Below are 6,873 nucleotides of genomic sequence, written 5' to 3'. Positions count from 1 at the left end.
ATAAATTCCTCAGGTTTTATTAGGTGTTTGCTGGAATTGAAATGCTCATTTGCTCTCTTTAACTTATTTTTCATTGTATACACACAGGGCCATTTATCATTACATTTACAAATTAACACCCATTGGTGTACATACAGCATGGGCCTGATGGGAAGAGCTCATGGGAATTTTTCTCTAGGAAATTCTGGTACGCAGACCCTAAAGCAATACACATGTATGACAAAATATGTGCATGCAATAAGTGATATGTACATATGATGCTTTCCCTTCAAAAAAGGACCAATGGCTTTTCCTGGCTTGTGACCAGTGAGCAGACATGAGCAGCAAAGTCTCTCATGGCACACTTTATGAAGCTGTGCGGTAGGTCCTACATGGAACCCAGTGTAAACACAGAAAGTTTTTGGAAACTGTGGAGCTGCAGATCAGTCTGAAGAGCTATGATCCCCAAAAAGACAAATATTTCTCTGGCTCTGTCAGGCTCAAATCCACACCCAGACCTAAATTTTCTGTGTGTGTCCTGGGAGACCAACAGCACTGTGATGAGGACAAGGCTGTAGAAATCCCCCACATGGATATCGAGACCCTGAAGAAGTTGAATAAGAATAACAAACTTGTCAAGAAGCTGGCTATAAAGTATGATGCCTTTTTGGCCTCAGAGTCCTTGATCAAGCAAATCCCTCAAAGCCTGGGCCCCGGTCTGAACGAAGCCAGCAAGTTTCTATCTCTGCTCACCCACAATGAGTATATGGTGGCAAAGGTTGATGAAGTTAAATCTACTATCAAGTTCCAGATGAAGAATGTGCTGTGTCTGGTGGTGGCTGTTGGTCATGTGAAGATGACAGATGACGAACTTGTCTACAATATCCATTTGGCTGTCAATTTCCTGGTTTCTCTGCTGAACAAAAACTGGCAAAATGTGAGGACATCGTATATCAAGAGCACCATAGGCAAGCCCCAGTGGCTGTATTAAATCAACACGGTGTTAATAAATGGCAGAAGTTGCTAATGAATTAATAAATGCAGAAACTGCTAAAAAAAAAAAGGACTAATGTAAATGGCTTTCTCTGGTTGGATGTGCTAATACCTCCAGCTCACACTCTATTCATTCCTATAATCACACTGAATATGTCTGTTTCACAGTATATGTGCTACATTTGAGTCCAAAAGAAATATTAGAACACAGTGCATTATTATTTATATTTGGATGAATCGATCCATCTATCTACTCTTGAAACAAGAAATACTTGCTGCAGAAGTCTCATATTACATAATCCAATGAACACAATTCTTTATAAGGATGATGTTAATTCTAACTTCCTTGCCACCAGGGTGTTCTATAGCATACCTAAACTCATCCTATTTACTGTCACTCACCTTTTAGTATAAGAAGCTACAATTGGTTTTTAAAACTACTCAATGGGGGTAGAGGCAAAATGATGGGGTAAAGTCAGGGACTCACCTGAGCTCTCCTAAAATCCCCTTTAAATGACTTTAAAATAATTCCTCAAAATGAATTTTGCAGCAGCAGAACTAACAAAAGGACAGCATGAAACAATGTTCTAGCCCAAGACAACTTAGAAAGTTGGCAGGAAAGGTCTGTCTCAGTGGGGTGAGAGTAGAGGACAATCTAGCACAGGCTATACCCCTGCAAGCCAGCTCATGCCTTGGGAAAAACTAAATCAGCAGCTCTTAGTCCCCAGATGGTAAAGGGCCAGACAACTGGTGAGAAGGAAATTACTGGTACTGGGTGCAGGGCTCTGTTGCATTACCCATGCAAGGATCTTGATCACAGGCTGTGGTCACAGTCCCTAGGAGAAGAGGAACTCTAGCACACTGGGTTTGAAACTGCAGGCCAGTGAGAACTCCAGTCAAATTTCCAGGATGGAAAAGAGTACTTGTGGTTGTTCAAAAAACCAGACAATAGTCCAGTACCAAATGCAGAAAAAGAGAAATATTAAATACATCCTTTTCAGATCATAATGCAATAAAAATGACATTCAAGGGTCATGGAAAGATACATTAAATATTAATTGGAAACAAAATAATCTAATTCTAAAGAATGAGTGGATAAAAGATCAAATCATTGAAACAATTGACAATTTCATTAAAGAGAGTGAAAACAATAAGACAACATAATAAAATTTATGGCATGCAGTCAAAGCAGTAAATAAGGAAAAAATATACCTCTAAATGCTTACATTAATAAAATAGAAAAAGAGCAGATCAATGAATTTGGAACTCAATTAAAAAAACTAGAAAAAAAAATCCCCAAGTAAACACCAAATTAGAAATCCTGAAAAATTGAAGGAGAGATTAATAAAATTGAAAGGAAGAAAACTATTAAATTAATAAATAAAACAAGTAGCAGGTTTTGCAAAAAAAAAAATAGATAAACCATTGACTAATTTGAAAAAAAACCAAATTACCCATACTAAAAATGAAAAGAGTAAACTCACCACCAATGAAGATGAAATTAAGAAATTATTACAAACTATTTGCCCAATTATATTTTTGTGTGTGTATACACACACACACACACACAACAATCTAAGTGAAGTGGATGAATATTTACAAAAATATAAATTACCCAGATTAAGAGAAGAGAAAATAGAATACTTACATAACCCCATTTTAGAAAAAGAAATTGAACAACCCATTAATGAGATACCAAAAAAAAATTAATAATCTCCAGGACCAGATGTATTCACAAGTGAATTCTACTAAACATATAAAGAACAACTAATTCTAATGCTTTATAAACTATTTGGAAGAATAGGTTTAAAAAGAGCCCTACCAAATTTCTTTTATGACACAGATATGGTGTTGATACCAAACCAGCAAAAGTAAAAACAATGAAAGAAAACGGTAGACCAAATTCCCTAATGTATATTGATGCAAAAGTTTAAATATAATGCTATCAAGGATATTACAGCAATTTATTACAAGGATAATACACTATGACCAGGTGGGATTTATACTAGAAATGCAGAGATGGCTCAATTTTAGGAAAACTACCAGCATAATTGACTACTATATCAATAGCAACACCAAGAAAAATTATATGATTATCTCAATAGATGCAGAAAAAGCTTTTGACAAAATACATGTTTTCCTATTGAAAACAATAGAAAGCATAGGAATAAATGGAGTTTAGTATTTATCTAAAATAATCAGCAAATAGTATTTGTAATGGAGATAAGTCAGAAGCCTTACCATAAAATCAGGGATGAAGCAAGGATGTTCATTTTTATTATTGTTCAGTTACTTTTTAGTCATATCCAATTTTTCATGACCACATTTGAATTTTTCTTGACAGCGATACTGGAATGGTTTGCCATTTCCTTCTCCAGCTCATTAGACAGATGAGGAAACTTAGGCAAACAAGAGTACATGAATTCCCTAGAGTCACACAGCTAGTAAGTGTCTGAGGACAGATTTGAACTCAGGAAGGTGAGCCTTCCTGATTCCCAGCCCAGTACTCTATCCACTGTGCCACTTAGCTGCTTTCATTACCACTATTATTCAATGTTTTGCTATAAATGCTAGCTATAGCAGTAAGAGAAGAAAAGGAAATTGAGGGAATTAGAATAATTAACAAGGAAACAAAATTATCATTCTTTGCAGATGATATGTTGGTATACCTAGAGAATACTAGAGAATCAACTAAAATTAATTGAAAAAAATTAATAACTTTAGCAAAGTTGCAAGATATAAAATAAACCTACATAAATCATTAGCATTTCTATACATTATCAACAAAGTCCACCAGCCAGAGATAGAAAGAGAAATTCCATTTAAAATAATTCTAGATAATAAAAAATACTTTGGAGTCTACTTGCCAAGACAAACCCAGAAACTATATGAACACAATTCCAAAACACTTTTCATACAAATAAAGCCTGATCCAAGCAACTGGAAAAGTATTAACTGGTCATTGGTAGGCTGGATCAATAAAATAAAAATGACAATTCTACCTAAATTAATTTACTTATTCAGTGACATACTTCCAATATGTTATCTTATAGAGATGGAAAAAATTATAACAAAAATTTATTTAGAAGAATAAAAGGTCAAGAATATCAAGGAAATTAATGAAAAAAATGTGAAGGAAGTTGTTCTAGCTATATGAGATCACAAACTGTATTTCAAAGCAGTTATCATCAAAACAATCTGGTACTGGCTAGGAAATGAGAGTGGTGGAACAGTGGAATAGATTAGGTAGGTACACAATACACAATAGTAAATGATCAAAGTAATCTAGTGTTTGATAAACACAAATATCCCAGCTTTTGAGACAAGAAACCACTATTTGACAAAATCTGCTGGCAAAACTGGAAAGCAGTTTGGCAGAGACAAGGTATAGACTAATATCTCGTTCTGTGTACTAAGATAAGATGAAAATGGATACTTGATTTAGACATAAATGGTGATACCATAAGTGCATTAGGGGGGCACAGAATAAAATACCTGTCAGATTATGGATAAGAGAAGAATTTATGACCTAATGAGATAGAGAGGATTAGAGGACATAAAATGTATAATTTTGATTGCATGGAAGTAAAAAAAAAGTTTTTGCACAATCTAAACAAATTCAGCCAAGATTAGAAGGAAAATAGAAAACTGGGAGGGGGGATGTTTTACAGCAAGTTTCTCTGATAATATATTCTCTCTTAAATAAAGAGAGAACTGGGTCAAATTTATAAGAGTATGAGTCATCCTCCAATTGATAAATGGTCAATGCATATGAACAGGCAGTTTTCAAATGAAGAATTCAAAGCTATCTATAGTCATATGAGAAAATGCTCTAATTCACTATTGATTAGAGAATTGCAAATTAAAACAACTCTCTGGTACCCTCTCACACCTATCAGATTAGCTAATATGACACAAAAGGAAAATGACAAATGTTTGTGGGGATGTGGGAAAACTGGGACACTAATGCATTATTGTTAGAGTTGTGAACTGACCCAATCATTCTGAATGGCAATTTGTAACTATGCCAAAAGGGCTATTAAACTATGCAAACTTTTTGACCCAGCAATACCACTATTAGGTCTGTATCCCAAAGATATACTTTTAAAAAAAAAAGCACTTATTTGCACAAAAAATATTTGTAGCAGCTCTTTTTTTGTGGTGGAAAAGAATTGGAAATTGAATGGATGTCCATTCATTGGAGAATGAATAAACAAGTTGTGGTATAGTATTGTGTTGAAATGATGAGCAGGATACTTTCATAAAAACCTCTAAAGACTTATATGAATTGATGCAAAGTGAAAAGAGCAGAACCAGGAGAAAATTATGCATGGTGACAGCAATATGAATGATATGATGAACAATTGTGGAGACTTACCTTTTCTCAACAATACAAAAATCCAAGACAATTCCAAAGAACTTGTTGAAAAATATTATCGGGGGGCAGAGTCAAGATGGTGGAGTGAAAGCTGTGACTTGCTTGAGCTCTCCCCAAATACCTCTAAATACCTGTAAAAAAAATGACTCTAAACAAACCCTAAAGCAGCAGATCCCACAAAAAGACAGAGTGAATCAAATTTCCAGCCCAAGACAACCTGGATGGTTGATCAGAAAGTTATATCGCTCCGGGTGGGGAGAGGAGCAGAGCTTGGCGTGGGTGCTCAGGCTACAGCGAATGTGGAGCAGGCCTCAGAGGACTGAATCGCAGGCAGCTGTCGTGGTTTCCAGACTTCTCAACCCATGAAAGCCAAAGACAACATAGAAGGTCAGTGGAAAAAGTCTGTGACTGCAGTGAGAGGTAGAAGTTAAGTCTCAGCCACCCCCAGGGCAGCGGTTGCCTCCTGAGCTTCCCGCCCACAGACTGAGGGGGAATCGAGTGACTGATCAGAGGGGAATTGCAGGGATCTCTTCACTAGTGCTGAGGCAGGAATCTCTTGCTTTGCCTGTGCTTGGATCAAGGTCACAGTTCTGAGGGGCTGTCCTGGGGCAAGGAGGAGCACTGGCATGGTGGAGCTTGTTGTGGTGGTGAAGAAGAAACACTTTGCCCCTTATCATACCAACTTGGAAGAACTGAAAATTTATAGAAGTATCTCTGAAAACAGCTGTATAAACCCCTGAAGCTTGGACAGTATATTCTCCACATTGGAAGCAGACTCTTATTTAACAAAGAGTTTAAAACTCAAGTAATTGGCCGGGATCATGAGTAAGTAGTGCAAAAAGAGTCAGACTATATTATTTTACTTTGGTGACAAAGAAGATCAAAACATACAACCAGAAGAAGACAACCAAGTCAAAGCTCCTACATCCAAAGCCTCCAAGAAAAATATCAATCAGTCCCAGGCCTTGGAAGAGCTCAAAAAGGATTTTGAGAAGCAAGTAAGAGAAGTAGAGGAAAAACTGGGAAGAGAAATGAGAGTGATGCAAGAAAATCATGAAAAACAAGTCAACAGCTTGCTAAAAGAGACCCAAAAAAATACTGAAGAAAATAACACCTTAAAAAATAGCCTAACCCAAATGGCAAAAGAGGCCCAAAAAGCCAACGAGGAGAAGAATGACTTAAAAAGAAAAATTGGCCAAATGGAAAAGGAAGTCCAAAAGATTACTGAAGGAAATACTTCCTTAAAAATCAGAATAGAGCAATTGGAAGCTAGTGACTTTATAAAAAATCAAGACACTGTAAAACAAATCCAAAACAATGAAAAATTAGAAAACAAGCTGAAATATCTCATTGGAAAAACAACGGACATGGAAAATAGATCTAGGAGAGAAAATTTAAAAATTATTGGACTATCTGAAAGCCGTGATCAAAAAAAGAGCCTAGACATCATCTTTCAAGAAATTGTCAAGAAAAACTGCCCTGATATTTTAGAACCAGAGGGCAAAATAGAAATTGAAAGAATC

At 36.0% G+C, this 6,873-nt stretch overlaps 1 pseudogene; it reads left to right on the top strand.

Moving 5' to 3' along the window:
* The first annotated feature begins 316 nt into the window (after positions 1-316).
* On the top strand, positions 317-970 carry LOC114048171 (annotated as a pseudogene).
* Positions 971-6,873: the final 5,903 nt, after the last annotated feature.

This window comes from Vombatus ursinus, unplaced genomic scaffold, assembly GCF_900497805.2.
Source record: "Vombatus ursinus unplaced genomic scaffold, bare-nosed wombat genome assembly UNPS02014791.1, whole genome shotgun sequence".
Classification (NCBI taxonomy): Eukaryota; Metazoa; Chordata; class Mammalia; order Diprotodontia; family Vombatidae; genus Vombatus; species Vombatus ursinus.
This window is presented reverse-complemented; position numbering and strand designations above follow the sequence as displayed.